Source organism: Lissotriton helveticus, chromosome 9, assembly GCF_964261635.1.
Source record: "Lissotriton helveticus chromosome 9, aLisHel1.1, whole genome shotgun sequence".
Classification (NCBI taxonomy): Eukaryota; Metazoa; Chordata; class Amphibia; order Caudata; family Salamandridae; genus Lissotriton; species Lissotriton helveticus.
In genome coordinates this window covers 657777104-657797031 of record NC_136070.1, presented here as the reverse complement: position 1 = coordinate 657797031, position 19928 = coordinate 657777104, and the positions used below count along the sequence as shown (strand labels likewise).

The 19928-nt window shown below is 45.6% G+C and overlaps 1 long non-coding RNA gene across 2 annotated transcripts in view; it reads left to right on the top strand.

Annotated features, from left to right (window-relative positions):
* LOC144781761 (uncharacterized) overlaps nt 1-19928 on the top strand; it is a 157122-nt gene that overhangs the window by 7740 nt on the left and 129454 nt on the right. Inside the window, exon 1 of one of the 2 annotated variants that reach the window (XR_013601059.1) lies at nt 10253-10303. The exons of the other annotated variant lie outside the window; for it this stretch is intronic. This is a non-coding gene — a long non-coding RNA (uncharacterized LOC144781761). Of the gene's footprint in view, nt 1-10252; nt 10304-19928 lie in introns of those variants that run through there. 2 annotated transcript variants of the gene reach the window in all.

The following is a 19928-nucleotide window of genomic DNA, read 5'->3' as shown; positions in this document are numbered from 1 at the left end:
GACTCTGGGGCAATCCGCCACTCTTCCACCCAGGACTCATCTTCTTCACTCCCGCGGATGGGTCCATCTTATATCGCCTGCTCAATGTCTTCTGCACCAGAATACTGGATGGCTGCTTCCTTCCACTGCTTCGCATTGTACAGAGAAGCATCCATCTCTTCTCAAGCTGCTTTGGTCTCTCCTGTCTCGCTGTCGTCGTTCCTCTTCCTGGATGTCCCTTCTGGTTTTTCCGCTTCCTTTGTCTCTTCCAACCAAGAATCAAATCTGTTCTCCCTTTCACCCTTCCATTCACATGCTGATATCAACCATTTCTCCTTTACATTTTCTCATAAATGTATTCTTTCATCCATGATTCAATCTTTCACTATTACATCCATCCAGTGGCCATTCCATCCATCCATCCGTACAGACGTCCTTCCTCTATGCTTGCATCCATCCACCTACACATCCACCATTTGATTTATCCATCCATCAATAAAACCTTTCATACACCAATTGATTCTTTTGCCTATCCATTCCTATGGTGCAAGGGGGCCTGCGTTAGTGCAATGCATCTGTAATTAGCACCAGTGCAGGTGGAAACGCCGGGCTGCACAATATTCTTGTAAATGCTGTGTAACCCTGCATTTAAAAAATGGCAGAGCGCGGCATTAAGCCAACAAACCTAATGCCACTTACCGCCAATTAACTTGTAAATATACCCCTTGGTTTGTTTCGCAATGGTGTATTTATTTTTTAGCTTGTTGTGCATTAAAACATACATATGAGGTTGGGAGGAGTTTTTCCAAAATGATGGTAGGTTATTAATCTTCTTTGTTTCCTTCTAGGTCTGTGGAAGTGGAAACTCAGGCAAACTTTCCAAGCAACCGTACACAACCGTAAGTATTTATTCAGAATATAATCAATAATCTCCCTTCCCCATATCCTTTGGCGCTCAGGCTGAAAAAGGGGACGAGAAAGAATAATAAGTAAATATGAATGAAAGGGAAGGAGTTTTACAGGAGTGAGGGAGAGAGGAACAGATGACCTCTCTGTTCTCTCTCTTAAATTATACTGCCCGCTCCCCCAATAGGGTATATGTGACATCTCTGTATCTATCAGAGTCTTGGGAATCAGGGGAAACATAAATGTTTGTTTAGGGGATCTGGACGTTTCCTTAATTTAGTTACCTTTAAAACAAAAAGGCAATGGTTGTCTGCTTTTCTGTATCTACCCCAGTGGCTTCAAGGAGATGTAGTGCCCTTCAGTGAAATGCGTGTTTGTTTTATTGAAAAAAGAATAGAGTAGCTCTTACCTCAACACCCCATGCAAGGAACATTCCCTCCCTTCTCCCTTCTATCCCCTCCCTCCTTGTGAAGAACCCCAGCCTTTCATCACCTTGGACTCTGGGGCAATCCACCACTCTTCCACCCAGGACTCTTCTTCTTCACTCCCGAGGATGGGTCCATCTTATATCGCCTGCTCGATGTCTTCTGCACCAGAATACTGGATGGCTGCTTCCTTCCACTGCTTCGCACTGTACAGAGAAGCATCCATCTCTTCTCAAGCTGCTTTGGTCTCTCCTGTCTCGCTGTCGGCGTTCCTCTTCCTGGATGTCCCTTTTGGTTTTTCCGCTTCCTTTGTCTCTTCCAACCAAGAATGAAATCTGTTCTCCCTTTCACCCTTCCATTCACATGCTGATATCAACCATTTCTCCTTTACATTTTCTCATAAATGTATTCTTTCATCCATGATTCAATCTTTCACTATTACATCCATCCATGGGCGGAGCCGGGAGCCGGGCGGACGCTGATCGTCTCGGCTCCCGGTCCACAAAATGCTCTGACCCGGCCCTGGGCAGTTACAGCCCGTCTTTTTGACCGCTCTTCTGTCCAGCACGAAGCGGAGCGAGTGGGGCAGGAGCGGAGCAGCAGCGATCGCTCCGGGGTTGGCAGACAGGCTCGTTCTCCCGAGGGGAAGGAGGAGAGGGCAGAGGCGCTCAAGATGGCGGGCGGCACGGCGCCGTGGACTCTGCTGACTGCGGCCGCCGCTGGGAGGTAGGATCGCGTCCTGTGCTACCCCGGCTTGCTGAGACTCTCGCCGCAGCTACTGGCATAATTGCCTCTACCCTTATATCGGTGGAGACCACCACCGAGGGAATCCTCCCAGCGCCTGCCTGACTCTAAGATGGCGGCCGGAGGCGACTGCTGATGGCGATCGCCGCTTCCACTGGCTCGCCCCAACTTTTCCCCGGCCTCCTGCTAATCCTGTGGCCCTTTCTTGATCTAGTGGCCTGCCTCCCGACCTGTTGCCAGCTTGGGGCCACTGCCAGTGCCGGATTATCCGGACGTTTATTTCGTATGAACTGCAGGTTCCTGTTTTTTCCACGCATAAGAACTAAGATGGAAAAAAACTGTGTTGGGGGTATTTATGGCCTTGAGGAACTATCTCCAAGCGCGGAGAGAAACTTGGAGACAGAGAGCTCACTTGGTTGCTGCTGGGATTGAGACTTCCGTCATGACTTCAAACAAAGTAGTTGTAAAGGGACAGCTGAAATTCCAGGAGCCTAGTCCCGACAGTTCGACGACTTCGAAGGGCTGGAAGAGGTCCCCCGCTACACGGCGGAGGAGGGCACTGGACTTTCCAGGAGCCTAGTCCCGACAGCTCGACGACTTCGGAGGGCTGGAAGTGGTCCCCCGCTACACGGCGGAGGAGGGCACTGGACATCGAATGCTGTCTTATTTAAAGCGCTTTGATAACCTAATCGGTTCAAGTTACTGAAATGTGCAGCGTAACTGATTCTATGTAAACTGCTGTGATAACATGTAACGGTGATAAATGTAACATGTGCTATGTAAAGCGCTCTGATAACCTAATCGGTTCAAGTTCTCGCTATAGAAAACTCTAAAAATAAAATAAATAAAATAAATAAATTCCATCCATCCATCCGTACAGACATCCATCCTCTATGCTTGCATCCATCCACCTACACATCCACCATTTGATTTATCCATCCATCAATAAAACCTTTCCTACACCAATTGATTTTTTTGCCTATCCATTTCTATGGTGCAAGGGGGCCTGCGTTAGTGCTAGGCAGTTGTAATTATCAGCAGTGCAGGTGGAAACGCCGGGCTGCACAGTATTCTTGTAAATGCTGTGTAACCCTGCATTTCAAAAGTGGCTGAGCGCGGCATCTAACCAACAAATCTAATGCCAATTACCACCAATTCACTTGTAAATATACCCCTTGGTTTGTTTCGCAATGGTGTCTTTATTTTTCGCTTGTTGTGCATTAAAACATACATATGAGGTTGGGAGGAGTTTTTCCAAAATGATGGTAGGTTATTAATCTTCTTTGTTTCCTTCTAGGTCTGAGGAAGTGGAAACTCAGACAAACTTTCCAAGCAACCGAACACAGCCGTAAGTATTTATTCAGAATATAATCAATAATCTCCCTTCCCCATATCCTTTGGCGCTCAGGCTGAAAAAGGGGACCGAGAAAGAATAATAAGTAAATATGAATGAAAAGGAAGGAGTTTTACAGGAGTGAGGGAGAGAGGAACAGATGACCTCTCTGTTCTCTCTCTTAAATTATACTGCCCGCTCCCCCAATAGGGTATATGTGACATCTCTGTATCTATCAGAGTCTTGGGAATCAGGGGAAACATAAATGTTTGTTATGGGGATCTGGAGGTTTCCTTAATTTAGTTACCTTTAAAACAAAAAGGAAATGGTTGTCTGCTTTTCTGTATCTACCCCAGTGGCTTCAAGGAGATGTAGTGCCCTTCAGTGAAATGCGTGTTTGTTTTATTGAAAAAAGAATAGAGTAGCTCTTACCTCAACACCCCATGCATGGAACATTCCCTCCCTTCTCCCTTCTATCGCCTCCCTCCTTGTGAAGAACCCAAGCCTTTCATCACCTTGGACTCTGGGGCAATCCACCACTCTTCCACCCAGGACTCATCTTCTTCACTCCCGCGGATGGGTCCATCTTATATCGCCTGCTCAATGTCTTCTGCACCAGAATACTAGATGGCTGCTTCCTTCCACTGCTTCGCATTGTACAGAGAAGCATCCATCTCTTCTCAAGCTGCTTTGGTCTCTCCTGTCTCGCTGTCGGCGTTCCTCTTCCTGGATGTCCCTTCTGGTTTTTCCGCTTCCTTTGTCTCTTCCAACCAAGAATAAAATCTGTTCTCCCTTTCACCCTTCCATTCACATGCTGATATCAACCATTTCTCCTTTACATTTTCTCATAAATGTATTCTTTCATCCATGATTCAATCTTTCACTATTACATCCATCCAGTGGCCATTCCATGCATCCGTACAGACGTCCATCCTCTATGCTTGCATCCATCCACCTACACATCCACCATTTGATTTATCCATCCATCAATAAAACCTTTCATACACCAATTGATTTTTTTGCCTATCCATTCCTATGGTGCAAGGGGGCCTGCGTTAGTGCTAGGCAGTTGTAATTAGCAGCAGTGCAGGTGGAAACGCCGGGCTGCACAGTATTCTTGTAAATGCTGTGTAACCCGACATTTCAAAAGTGGCTGAGCAAGGCATCTAACCAACAAATCTAAGGCCAATTACCACCAATTCACTTGTAAATATACCCCATGGTTTGTTTCGCAATGGTGTCTTTATTTTTCGCTTGTTGTGCATTAAAACATACATATGAGGTTGGGAGGAGTTTTTCCAAAATGATGGTAGGTTATTAATCTTCTTTGTTTCCTTCTAGGTCTGTGGAAGTGGAAACTCAGACAAACTTTCCAAGCAACCGAACACAGCCGTAAGTATTTATTCAGAATATAATCAATAATCTCCCTTCCCCATATCCTTTGGCGCTCAGGCTGAAAAAGGGGACCGAGAAAGAATAATAAGTAAATATGAATGAAAGGGAAGGAGTTTTACAGGAGTGAGGGAGAGAGGAACAGATGACCTCTCTGTTTTCTCTCTTAAATTATACTGCCCGCTCCCCAATAGGGTATATGTGACATCTCTGTATCTATCAGAGTCTTGGGAATCAGGGGAAACATAAATGTTTGTTTAGGGGATCTGGAGGTTTCCTTAATTTAGTTACCTTTAAAACAAAAAGGAAATGGTTGTCTGCTTTTCTGTATCTACCCCAGTGGCTTCAAGGAGATGTAGTGCCCTTCAGTGAAATGCGTGTTTGGTTTATTGAAAAAAGAATAGAGTAGCTCTTACCTCAGCACCCCATGCATGGATCATTCCCTCCCTTCTCCCTTCTATCGCTTCCCTCCTTGTGAAGAACCCAAGCCTTTCATCACCTTGGACTCTGGGGCAATCCACCACTCTTCCACCCAGGACTCATCGTCTTCACTCCCGCGGATGGGTCCATCTTATATCGCCTGCTCAATGTCTTCTGCACCAGAATACTGGATGGCTGCTTCCTTCCACTGCTTCGCATTGTACAGAGAAGCATCCATCTCTTCTCAAGCTGCTTTGGTCTCTCCTGTCTCGCTGTCGGCGTTCCTCTTCCTGGATGTCCCTTCTGGTTTTTCCGCTTCCTTTGTCTCTTCCAACCAAGAATCAAATCTGTTCTCCCTTTCACCCTTCCATTCACATGCTGATATCAACCATTTCTCCTTTACATTTTCTCATAAATGTATTCTTTTATCCATGATTCAATCTTTCACTATTACATCCATCCAGTGGCCATTCCATCCATCCATCCGTACAGACGTCCATCCTCTATGCTTGCATCCATCCACCTACACATCCACCATTTGATTTATCCATCCATCAATAAAACCTTTCATACACCAATTGATTCTTTTGCCTATCCATTCCTATGGTGCAAGGGGGCCTGCGTTAGTGCAAGGCAGCTGTAATTAGCACCAGTGCAGGTGGAAACGCCGGGCTGCACAGTATTCTTGTAAATGCTGTGTAACCCTGCATTTAAAAAATGGCAGAGCGCGGCATTAAGCCAACAAACCTAATGCCAATTACCGCCAATTAACTTGTAAATATACCCCTTGGTTTGTTTCGCAATGGTGTCTTTATTTTTTAGCTTGTTGTGCATTAAAACATACATATGAGGTTGGGAGGAGTTTTTCCAAAATGATGGTAGGTTATTAATCTTCTTTGTTTCCTTCTAGGTCTGTGGAAGTGGAAACTCAGACAAACTTTCCAAGCAACCGAACACAACCGTAAGTATTTATTCAGAATATAATCAATAATCTCCCTTCCCCATATCCTTTGGCGCTCAGGCTGAAAAAGGGGACCGAGAAAGAATAATAAGTAAATATGAATGAAAGGGAAGGAGTTTTACAGGAGTGAGGGAGAGAGGAACAGATGACCTCTCTGTTCTCTCTCTTAAATTATACTGCCCGCTCCCCCAATAGGGTATATGTGACATCTCTGTATCTATCATAGTCTTGGGAATCAGGGGAAACATAAATGTTTGTTTAGGGGATCTGGAGGTTTCCTTAATTTAGTTACCTTTAAAACAAAAAGGAAATGGTTGTCTGCTTTTCTGTATCTACCCCAGTGGCTTCAAGGAGATGTAGTGCCCTTCAGTGAAATGCGTGTTTGTTTTATTGAAAGAAGAATAGAGTAGCTCTTACCTCAACACCCCATGCATGGAACACTCCCTCCCTTCTCCCTTCTATCCCCTCCCTCCTTGTGAAGAACCCCAGCCTTTCATCACCTTGGACTCTGGGGCAATCCACCACTCTTCCACCCAGTACTCTTCTTCTTCACTCCCGAGGATGGGTCCATCTTATATCGCCTGCTCGATGTCTTCTGCACCAGAATACTGGATGGCTGCTTCCTTCCACTGCTTCGCACTGTACAGAGAAGCATCCATCTCTTCTCAAGCTGCTTTGGTCTCTCCTGTCTCGCTGTCGGCGTTCCTCTTCCTGGATGTCCCTTTTGGTTTTTCCGCTTCCTTTGTCTCTTCCAACCAGGAATCAAATCTGTTCTCCATTTCACCCTTCCATTCACATGCTGATATCAACCATTTCTCCTTTACATTTTCTCATAAATGTATTCTCTCATCCATGATTCAATCTTTCACTATTACATCCATCCAGGGGCCATTCCATCCATCCATCCGTACAGACATCCATCCTCTATGCTTGCATCCATCCACCTACACATCCACCATTTGATTTATCCATCCATCAATAAAACCTTTCATACACCAATTGATTTTTTTGCCTATCCATTCCTATGGTGCAAGGGGGCCTGCGTTAGTGCTAGGCAGTTGTAATTAGCAGCAGTGCAGGTGGAAACGCCGGGCTGCACAGTATTCTTGTAAATGCTGTGTAACCCTGCATTTCAAAAGTGGCTGAGCGCGGCATCTAACCAACAAATCTAATGCCAATTACCACCAATTCACTTGTAAATATACCCCTTGGTTTGTTTCGCAATGGTGTCTTTATTTTTCGCTTGTTGTGCATTAAAACATACATATGAGGTTGGGAGGAGTTTTTCCAAAATGATGGTAGGTTATTAATCTTCTTTGTTTCCTTCTAGGTCTGTGGAAGTGGAAACTCAGACAAACTTTCCAAGCAACCGAACACAGCCGTAAGTATTTATTCAGAATATAATCAATAATCTCCCTTCCCCATATCCTTTGGCGCTCAGGCTGAAAAAGGGGACCGGGAAAGAATAATAAGTAAATATGAATGAAAGGGAAGGAGTTTTACAGGAGTGAGGGAGAGAGGAACAGATTACCTCTCTGTTCTCTCTCTTAAATTATACTGCCCGCTCCCCAATAGGGTATATGTGACATCTCTGTATCTATCATAGTCTTGGGAATCAGGGGAAACATAAATGTTTGTTTAGGGGATCTGGAGGTTTCCTTAATTTAGTTACCTTTAAAACAAAAAGGAAATGGTTGTCTGCTTTTCTGTATCTACCCCAGTGGCTTCAAGGAGATGTAGTGCCCTTCAGTGAAATGCGTGTTTGTTTTATTGAAAGAAGAATAGAGTAGCTCTTACCTCAACACCCCATGCATGGAACATTCCCTCCCTTCTCCCTTCTATCCCCTCCCTCCTTGTGAAGAACCCCAGCCTTTCATCACCTTGGACTCTGGGGCAATCCACCACTCTTCCACCCAGGACTCTTCTTCTTCACTCCCGAGGATGGGTCCATCTTATATCGCCTGCTCGATGTCTTCTGCACCAGAATACTGGATGGCTGCTTCCTTCCACTGCTTCGCACTGTTCAGAGAAGCATCCATCTCTTCTCAAGCTGCTTTGGTCTCTCCTGTCTCGCTGTCAGCGTTCCTCTTCCTGGATGTCCCTTTTGGTTTTTCCGCTTCCTTTGTCTCTTCCAACCAAGAATCAAATCTGTTCTCCCTTTCACCCTTCCATTCACATGCTGATATCAACCATTTCTCCTTTACATTTTCTCATAAATGTATTCTTTCATCCATGATTCAATCTTTCACTATTACATCCATCCAGGGGCCATTCCATCCATCCATCCGTACAGACATCCATCCTCTATGCTTGCATCCATCCACCTACACATCCACCATTTGATTTATCCATCCATCAATAAAACCTTTCATACACCAATTGATTTTTTTGCCTATCCATTCCTATGGTGCAAGGGGGCCTGCGTTAGTGCTAGGCAGTTGTAATTAGCAGCAGTGCAGGTGGAAACGCCGGGCTGCACAGTATTCTTGTAAATGCTGTGTAACCCTGCATTTCAAAAGTGGCTGAGCGCGGCATCTAACCAACAAATCTAATGCCAATTACCACCAATTCACTTGTAAATATACCCCTTGGTTTGTTTCGCAATGGTGTCTTTATTTTTCGCTTGTTGTGCATTAAAACATACATATGAGGTTGGGAGGAGTTTTTCCAAAATGATGGTAGGTTATTAATCTTCTTTGTTTCCTTCTAGGTCTGTGGAAGTAGAAACTCAGACAAACTTTCCAAGCAACAGAACACAGCCGTAAGTATTTATTCAGAATATAATCAATAATCTCCCTTCCCCATATCCTTTGGCGCTCAGGCTGAAAAAGGGGACCGAGAAAGAATAATAAGTAAATATGAATGAAAGGGAAGGAGTTTTACAGGAGTGAGGGAGAGAGGAACAGATGACCTCTCTGTTCTCTCTCTTAAATTATACTGCCCGCTCCCCAATAGGGTATATGTGACATCTCTGTATCTATCAGAGTCTTGGGAATCAGGGGAAACATAAATGTTTGTTTAGGGGATCTGGAGGTTTCCTTAATTTAGTTACCTTTAAAACAAAAAGGAAATGGTTGTCTGCTTTTCTGTATCTACCCCAGTGGCTTCAAGGAGATGTAGTGCCCTTCAGTGAAATGCGTGTTTGTTTTATTGAAAAAAGAATAGAGTAGCTCTTACCTCAGCACCCCATGCATGGATCATTCCCTCCCTTCTCCCTTCTATCGCCTCCCTCCTTGTGAAAAACCCCAGCCTTTCATCACCTTGGACTCTGGGGCAATCCACAACTCTTCCACCCAGGACTCATCTTCTTCACTCCCGCGGATGGGTCCATCTTATATCGCCTGCTCAATGTCTTCTGCACCAGAATACTGGATGGCTGCTTCCTTCCACTGCTTCGCATTTTACAGAGAAGCATCCATCTCTTCTCAAGCTGCTTTGGTCTCTCCTGTCTCGCTGTCGGCGTTCCTCTTCCTGGATGTCCCTTCTGGTTTTTCCGCTTCCTTTGGTTCTTCCAACCAAGAATCAAATCTGTTCTCCCTTTCACCCTTCCATTCACATGCTGATATCAACCATTTCTCCTTTACATTTTCTCATAAATGTATTCTTTCATCCATGATTCAATCTTTCACTATTACATCCATCCAGTGGCCATTCCATCCATCCATCCGTACAGACGTCCATCCTCTATGCTTGCATCCATCCACCTACACATCCACCATTTGATTTATCCATCCATCAATAAAACCTTTCATACACCAATTGATTCTTTTGCCTATCCATTCCTATGGTGCAAGGGGGCCTGCGTTAGTGCAAGGCAGCTGTAATTAGCACCAGTGCAGGTGGAAACGCCGGGCTGCACAGTATTCTTGTAAATGCTGTGTAACCCTGCATTTAAAAAATGGCAGAGCGCGGCATTAAGCCAACAAACCTAATGCCAATTACCGCCAATTAACTTGTAAATATACCCCTTGGTTTGTTTCGCAATGGTGTCTTTATTTTTTTAGCTTGTTGTGCATTAAAACATACATATAAGGTTGGGAGGAGTTTTTCCAAAATGATGGTAGGTTATTAATCTTCTTTGTTTCCTTCTAGGTCTGTGGAAGTGGAAACTCAGACAAACTTTCCAAGCAACCGAACACAACCGTAAGTATTTATTCAGAATATAATCAATAATCTCCCTTCCCCATATCCTTTGGCGCTCAGGCTGAAAAAGGGGACCGAGAAAAAATAATAAGTAAATATGAATGAAAGGGAAGTAGTTTTACAGGAGTGAGGGAGAGAGGAACAGATGACCTCTCTGTTCTCTCTCTTAAATTATACTGCCCGCTCCCCCAATAGGGTATATGTGACATCTCTGTATCTATCATAGTCTTGGGAATCAGGGGATACATAAATGTTTGTTTAGGGGATCTGGAGGTTTCCTTAATTTAGTTACCTTTAAAACAAAAAGGAAATGGTTGTCTGCTTTTCTGTATCTACCCCAGTGGCTTCAAGGAGATGTAGTTCCCTTCAGTGAAATGCGTGTTTGTTTTATTGAAAGAAGAATAGAGTAGCTCTTACCTCAACACCCCATGCATGGAACATTCCCTCCCTTCTCCCTTCTATCCCCTCCCTCCTTGTGAAGAACCCCAGCCTTTCATCACCTTGGACTCTGGGGCAATCCACCACTCTTCCACCCAGGACTCTTCTTCTTCACTCCCGAGGACGGGTCCATCTTATATCGCCTGCTCGATGTCTTCTGCACCAGAATACTGGATGGCTGCTTCCTTCCACTGCTTCGCACTGTACAGAGAAGCATCCATCTCTTCTCAAGCTGCTTTGGTCCCTCCTGTCTCGCTGTCGGCGTTCCTCTTCCTGGATGTCCCTTTTGGTTTTTCCGCTTCCTTTGTCTCTTCCAACCAAGAATCAAATCTGTTCTCCCTTTCACCCTTCCATTCACCTGCTGATATCAACCATTTCTCCTTTACATTTTCTCATAAATGTATTCTTCCATCCATGATTCAATCTTTCAGTATTACATCCATCCAGTGGCCATTCCATCCATCCATCCGTACAGACATCCATCCTCTATGCTTGCATCTATCCACCTACACATCCACCATTTGACTTACCATCCATCAATAAAACCTTTCATACACCAATTGATTCATTTGCCCATCCATTCCTCCATCCATCAGTCATCCCATCCACTTTCTATTTGCTTCTCCGCCCATCCTCTCAGACTTCCATTTACCATGCCATCCATCCCTTCTCTCAAATGGCTAATTACTCTGTAATCCTTACATCCACTTACCTAGCCACCCATCCTCTGAGATTTCTATTTTCTCTGCCATCCTTTCTCCCACCCATCCACCCTCTAAGATTTCCATTTCATTTTATATCCATCCTTCCGTCCATCATCTCAGATTCTCATTTACTCCGCAATCCTTTAAATCCACTCACCCCTCCATCCATCCTCAGATTTCCATTTACTCTGCCATCCTTTCACCCATCTATCCACCTATCCATCCATTCACTTAGATTTCAATTGCCTTTGCTATCCATCAATCCATCCATCCATCCATCAATACATCTTAGGTTTCCATTTAGTCGGCCATCTTTTCATCCACTGACCCATCCTCTCAGTTTTCCATGTACTTTACCATGCTTTCAGCCATCCATCTATCTGTCATTTCACCCACTCACCCATCCAACTTTTCACCCTCCTACCCTTTCACCGACCTATACAAACTTTCACCCATCCATCTTTTCTCCAACTCATCCATCCTTTTGCTCGCTCAACCTTTATTGCACACATCCATCCTTTTACCCACCCTTCCTAACATTCTTTCTTCCACCCATCCTTTCACCCACTCATCCATCTATCCTTTCATCCACCATCCTTTCACACACTGATCTATCCTTCTTTACATCCACCCATCCTTTCACCCAGTCATGCATCTCCTCACCCATCCTCCTTTCTCTATACTATCAGTCTATCTTTCTTTCTTCCGTTTAGAGATAATTACAAGCCTTTATCTGCCATGTTACAGATATAGAGGTCCATAAGAACCCTACCCTCACTGTAGCTGGTAAAGCGGGGGTTCACAACATCTTGGCCTCTGGAGGTGACTGAGAAAATAGCCAATCTTCCAAAATTAGGAAACATTGAAAAAAAAGAGCTCTGTAAAGAAGTGTCTGTTTTTTTCCTAGAAAAGAGCATCAACAATCCGTTTGCTAACCTAAGGTGACCATCTTCCTAGTTTTAAGGAAAATGCAGAATTGAATCAAAAAACATTTTTTTGCCACAGTTTTCTCATTTTTCTTAGGGTTAGCCCATTATTCCTATTTTTTGTGCTTCCAACCTATTTACAGTTTATGGTGGAAACAGGTGTGAAATACATTGGTGATCCAAGAAAGCTATAGATTTCTGAAAAGTATACATAATTCGGAATTTAGAAAGGAGTCATTTGTGTAGATCCTGCAAGGTTTTCCCGAAGATATTTACTGTGAAAATAAAAACAAATTTGAATATGAGAAGGAAAAACAACCATATGTGACAACATTTTAACCTCTGACCTCTTGTCACGATAGGAAATTTACAAAAGCAACATACCGTTACGTCCACTAGACCCTTCTAGTCCCAAAGACATACAGGGTTTATAGGTTCTCCAAGAACTCGAGGTACCCAGCGCCAACATCTGAGCACCACCGTCCAATGATTTTTATTTGAGTACCACCTATGCAGTAATTCATATGGTAAAATATAAAGAATGAAACATGAGTATGAAGGAAACCTATATATTTCTGAAATGTACAAATAACCACTACTCCTAAACTCAGTTTCCTGTGTACATCTATAAATTTGTGAGTAACCCATACTAGCATTTGATTACAAAATATCTTCTTTCTTACACACTGGCTTACATTTGGAAGGAACAGGTGCAGGGAGAAATCCAGTTGGTAGCAATACAGTGTCTTCTTCAAAAACCTTTTTTTTGGTCTGTACGACCATAAAAGTATGTATACATTACAATCAGAAACATTACATTGCATGGTTAAAAGCACTCGAAACGAAGATATAAAAATAGAGAAGTAACATCAATGGGAACACAAGAAATTTCGCAACACGGGCCAATGATTCATTAGTTCTGAGAAAGTGCAAGTGCAATAATAGCAGGAAAAAAAACCACAGGCATAGATAAGCAATCAAATCAATTGGGAGGATCATCAAATACATAGAAAATTTAAAAGTACACCCGGAGAGGGTTATAGATAAATATCGCATTAAAAATCATCATTTCATAAATAAAGATTTTTAGAACAGTTAAAAAGAATAAAAAACTGATCCTCTACCCATATTTGTGAAATTGAGACAATCTATGCCCTAGGAGCTTGGGCGGTTGATACTGTTTTGGGTTTTTCTTTTTCTATAAAAGCCTGACGCTGACGCCTGCGCCACATTGTGTTTAAAAAACGAGACACAGCAAAGACAATGGGTTTGGAGGTGTCATGCTTCAGAACTCTGAATGCCACCTGGCAGTGCACAAACCCCATGTTCCCGCACAGCTGTATAGCCAACACTGCCTTGCCATTTTATAATCATGGCAAAAAAACAAAACATGCAACTCTGTCTCCTCCTCATGGTTGCATGCTGGACAACTACGTTGGGCCCATCCAGACAATTTAGAGGTAAAGGCCCGCAGGGAAAGGGTACTGAATCTGAACTTGAGGTATAATTTTCTTGCTGGAAACGGTAGAATATCATCCAAAAAGGGTTCTAATTTATACTCGTCTTTTAGAGCAAGAAATTCTGCTGTCATAACACCTAAATTCGGGTTCCCATGGATGACCTCCAGTTTATGGGATTGATAAATTCTCACCAGTTCAGCTCGAGAAACTATAGTGCAAGTGTCTTCAGGGTTACTCCAGAGGGTTGGTCTGCGTATCCTTTTGCACTCTTCCCTTAATTGTGCAAATCAGGATAATATTTTTCCACCCCTGGGAGACGTAATAGCTCTTTAGTTTCTGCCTGGTATTCTACCAGTTCCGTGGTCACCCACATCCTGTGCCAAAATGTTAGTGGTCGTAGGGTAACTTCTTCTTCAATCTGCCTTATACCTAGATCTAACCGCAAGGGTATTAGCGGGGTGCGGGCCAGAAGGCCCAGAATTTGTCTTAGAAAGTTGTTCTCAACTTTGCTTAGGAGACTACAGGAACAGTGTCCCCAAAGTTCAGCCCCATGCAATGTGGCTCCCCTAGCCTGTGCCCTATACATTTCAATGATTGGCCCAGTAGGTTTATAGGTCGATTCCCTCATCAATTTAGCTATCGCACCAGAAGTCTGTGCTAATTTGAGCTTAGCTTTGGCTATTTGTGGCCCCCAATCCAAGTTTTCCATAAGAGTGACCCCCAAATAGTCAAATTCAGGAACCTTTTCCAGTGCTATACCATTTAAGTGGGGATTTGGGCGTGCTTTCTTGGCCGTATTGACAATCATAAACTTGGTTTTCATGGTATTAATCTCCAACCCCCTGTTATTACAAAAGATGACAAAACTGTCCAGTATCCTCTGGATTCCCATCAGCGACTTGGACATCAAAAGGGTGTCATCAGCAAACATCAAAGCTGGAACCTTTGAGTTTGCTAACTTGGGGGCATCATTATCCTTCACCTCTGTAAGTTGGGTAATAAGTGCGTTGACAAAGAGGTAAAACAGGGTCGGTGCAAGCACGCAGCTTATCTCCCCCCTCTGCCAACTGGGAGTCTAGTAGTTAATTCTTCCCCCTTTCCACACCTTACTCGGGCGTAGTTGGCCTCAGGGAGCTTAATAAGAATGGTTAACAGGTAAAAGGGAATCCCCAATTCTCTTAATACCCCTCATAATTTAACTCTGGGCACCAAGTCAAAAGCCGTTTTCAGGTCCGCGAAGACCAAATAGAGGCTGCCACCCTCCATTGACACCGTCTTCCATGATATAAGTTGGAGTCTATAGATTTAGTCAACGGTGGAAGTGTTCTTCGTGAACCCTGCTTGATAGGGGCTTATTATATCATTGTCATGCATCCACCCTTTTATACGGTCTAAAAGCATCTGTGCAAACAGTTTTTGGGTGACGTCGATCAAACTGATCCGGATGTAGTTTGCAGGAAGTAGGGGCGAGCCCTTCTTAAAGACTGGGACGATTTCTGCCCCCACCCAGGTGTCAGGGATTCACATGCCGTTCATTATGGCGTTAAATAGTACGCACAAATAGGGGCCCCAGATAGCTGGCTCTTCTCGGAACAGGTCCCCTGATAACCTATCTAAGCCAGGCGCTTTACCTGTGGGTAATTTCTTGATTGCTTTGGTAACTTCAAGGAGTGTAATCCAATCAGGCACCTCAGCAGAATACTCGGAGCAAGGGTGATTAGCTCCTCTACCAGGACAGTGTCAGCCCCTAAGTCCCCTTGTGTGGCGGTATGACTGGAGAAATACAAACCAGGGTCAGTTTCCATAGCATATAATGCTTGGAAATGGTCGGCCCACTTTTTTGCTGGAATATTCGGTTCAGTGGCTAAAATGCCTTCCCTACTACCTGTTCTAACTATGGCCCAGAATTCTTTCATGTCCCAGTTCTGTAAGGCAGTTTTAATGTCCTCCCATTTGTTCACTTCCCAGGACTGCTTTGCTTGAGAGACAGCCTCTTTATATAAAACCCTCCTCGTTTTTATTAAAAGCCTATTTTTAGATTTAATGGCCACTATCAACGCCCGTTTTGTCTTGTGACAACTTTCATTAAACCACATTTTTTGGGGCGCACTATTGGGTAGAATATGTCCACTAATTTAGTTAGCAGATTCGTATGAAGTTCTCCAACATGGTTGCAGGAGGTTAAATGGTCCCAGTCGGCTACAATGCTGCTAAACTCTTGCAATGCTGGTACTATTACTTCATATAGGGCACCCAACTTCTCAGGTGTTTGTTTTATTGCCCCCCACTTAATTCTTCTATTATTGGTAAGTGTTAACCTGTTCTCCGGGGGTGAATACTAACAGGGGAAATGCCCGAGTCCGGCACCTTCAATACCAGTATCAGCGCGTTGTGGTCACTATCATGCCGTGAAAGAACAGCAAAATCAAGGACCCTGTGCCATGATCTGGATTCCACTAAGATATAATCCAAAAGAGAGGCTTGGCCAATTCTATTGAATGTTAGTTTACCTCGTCTATCATAAGTATGGGCGAAATTTGCGAATTTGCGGTCTGCAAATTTGTGCGAAATTGCAAAAAAAGTCAGCGAGTTCGCAAATTTTCCAGCGAACTCGCGGATTTTTGTGCCATTTGCACAAATATGTGACCACGTGTGCCTGTAACTTTGCGAGCGCGCCAAAAGGCGCCGAGGTCCCTTGAGTGAGCTGGCCATTTTAATGGGGACAGGCGGGAAGACGTTTCATACCGCTAGTCTGTGGTGGATGGGCCAAACGGGCGGGGCTTCTATGCGAGTTCACATGCATCTTGTTTATAAAGGGTCAGAGACCGAGCAGAGCAGCAGATGACGAGAAAGCAGCCTCCTGGTCACAGGAGCTACACAGGGATGGCGCTCGGGAAGCTCATGGATGCAAAAATACATTTGGCACAGGACCCCAGAATCCTTCAGATATCCAAGATAGCTCTGCCGCGCGTGTTGGTACAAAGCCATTCTGATCCTGCTCAGTGGGTTCAGGCGCATGCAGCTGCTGCTGCTGGACAATGTCCCATCTCATACTAAACTGCCCCGTACAGGCATATGCTGACACTGGGCAGTAGGGTGCAGTGGCATGCGGGTGCTCCACGCCTGGTACATGCGCATACCAGTGCCAGGGGGGACACGTGTTTATTGGTGCTCTGTAGCAAGTTATGACTTTACATTTTGACTGCACCAGACGGTGGTACCACTTACACGGATCAGGAGCATCCAGGCACCAGACTTCATGGTGCAAGAGCATAATGGTGCTGTGCGGTACGGGTATATATGTACTGGGGGCAGGGGGACACTTAGCACAATGTGTGCTCACACCCAGAGGGCTCCCAGGCAATTGAGCACGAATGATTTTCACACTAAGAGGGCTCCTGGGCAGTTCAGCAGCACGGGGGCTCACACCCACTGGGCCCCGGGGCAGTTCATTAGCGCGTGGGCTCACAACCCCTGGGCACCTCTGGTTCATCACTGCCACCCTCTGTTTCATCACTGCCACCCTCTGGTTCACCACTGCCACCCTCTGGTTCGTCACTGCCACCCTCTGGTTCACCACTTCCACCCTCTGGTTCACCACTGTCACCCTCTGGTTCATCACTGTCACCCTCTGGTTCATCGCTGCCAACCTCTGGTTCATCACTGCCACCCTCTGGTTCATCACTGACACCCTCTGGTTCACCGCTGCCACCCTCTGGTTCACCACTGCCACCCTCTGGTGCACCACTGCCACCCTCTGGTGCACCACTGCCACCCTCTGGTTCATCACTGTCACCCTCTGATTCATCATTGCCATCCTCTGGTTCACCACTGCCACCCTCTGGTTCATCACTGTCACCCTCTGATTCATCACTGCCACCCTCTGGTTCATCACTGCCACCCTCTGGTTCATCACTGCCACCCTCTGGTTCACCACTGCCACCCTCTGGTTTATCGCTGCCACCCTCTGGTTCATCACTGCCATCCTCTGGTTCATTACTGCCACCCTCTGGTTTGCCACTACCACCCTCTGGATCATCACTGCCACCCTCTGGTTCATCACTGCCACCCTCTGGTTTGCACTGCCACCCTCTGGATCATCACTGTCACCCTCTGGTTCATCACTGCCACCATCTGGTTCTGCACCGCACCCTCTGGTTCACCAGTGCCACCCTCTGGTTCATCACTGCCACCCTCTGGTTCATCACTGCCACCCTCTGGTTCATCACTGCCACCCTCTGGTTGGTTCATCACTGCCACCCACTGGTTCATTACTGCCACCCTCTGGTTCACCAGTGCCACCCTCTGGTTCACCAGTGCCACCCTCTGGTTCACCCCTGCCACCCTCTGGTTCACCACTGCCACCCTCTGGTTCACCACTGCCACCCTCTGGTTCACCACTGCCACCATCTGGTTTACCACTGCCACCATCTGGTTCACCACTGCCACCCTCTTCGTCATCACTGTCACCCTCTGGTTCACCACTACCACCCTCTGGTTCATTACTGCCACCCTCTGGTTTGCCACTACCACCCTCTGGATCATCACTGCCACCCTCTGGTTCATCACTGCCACCCTCTGGTTTGCACTGCCACCCTCTGGATCATCACTGTCACCCTCTGGTTCATCACTGCCACCATCTGGTTCTGCACCGCACCCTCTGGTTCACCAGTGCCACCCTCTGGTTCATCACTGCCACCCTCTGGTTCATCACTGCCACCCTCTGGTTCATCACTGCCACCCTCTGGTTGGTTCATCACTGCCACCCACTGGTTCATTACTGCCACCCTCTGGTTCACCAGTGCCACCCTCTGGTTCACCAGTGCCACCCTCTGGTTCACCCCTGCCACCCTCTGGTTCACCACTGCCACCCTCTGGTTCACCACTGCCACCCTCTGGTTCACCACTGCCACCATCTGGTTTACCACTGCCACCATCTGGTTCACCACTGCCACCCTCTTCGTCATCACTGTCACCCTCTGGTTCACCACTACCACCCTCTGGTTCACCACTGCCACCCTCTGGTTCACCACTGTCACCCTCTGGTTCATCACTGTCACCCTCTGGTTCATCACTGCCACCCTCTGGTTCACCACTGACACCCTCTGGTTCACCACTGACACCCTCTGGTTCACCACTGCCACCCTCTGGTTCACCACTGCCACCCTCTGGTTCACCACTGCCACCCTCTGGTTCATCACAGCACCCTCTGGTTCATAACTGCACCTTCTGGTTCATCACAGCACCCTCTGGTTCACCACTGTAGATTATGGGGAGAAAGCACACCTGCCCAGCCTCAACCGGGGGCTGGTTAATGTGTTACTGAATTTAAGCTTCAAGTCCGGCACCTGCTTCCTTATCTTTAAGTGCTTCCTGTTGTGGTTTAATTTTTGTGACAGCCTGGAGCATTGTGCCATACTTGTAACTATTCTCTGACCCTGCTTCGAGGGTCAGAGCAGGGTCAGAGAATAGTTGCAAGTAGGCAACAACTCTGGAGGCGCCGCTCAGGAAGCACTTACAGGGTTACAGCAGGTGCCCAAGTTGAAGTTAATTTCTTTGTAACCATTTTGTAAATGGTTACAAAGAAATTAGCTTCAACTTGGGCACCTGCTGTAACCCTGTAAGTGCTTCATGTACTTTGTTAGTTTTTGAACATCCGTCCCGAACGCGATTTCGCGGATTTTTCTGCAATTTCGCAAGATTCGCGGACAGAAAATTCCAGAAAATCCGCAAATTCCGCGAACGGAACGGATTTTACACCCATGCTTAGAGGTTGTTCGGCCATTGCAAGCTCTCAAAGAGTGGTTTAGAAAGATGGCATTTATTTGAAGTACCAGGGGGACCAGGACTTAATCGGTTGGATTTGTGGTTCAGGGATAGCCCACTGGGAGTCCTCATTGGTAATTAAATCGAGAGTGCCAGGAAGGGGCTCGAATTGACAATTAAAGTCGCCCCTGACAATTAACCTCGTGTTAGGCGGCACATTGGAGATAAAAGAGTTTAAGGCATAAAGGGTTAGTGATTCCTTGCTCACTCTTACAGGTCGAGAGTAGACATTAATAAGGGCAAACTTCAACTTAGTGGGGAACCTATGCAT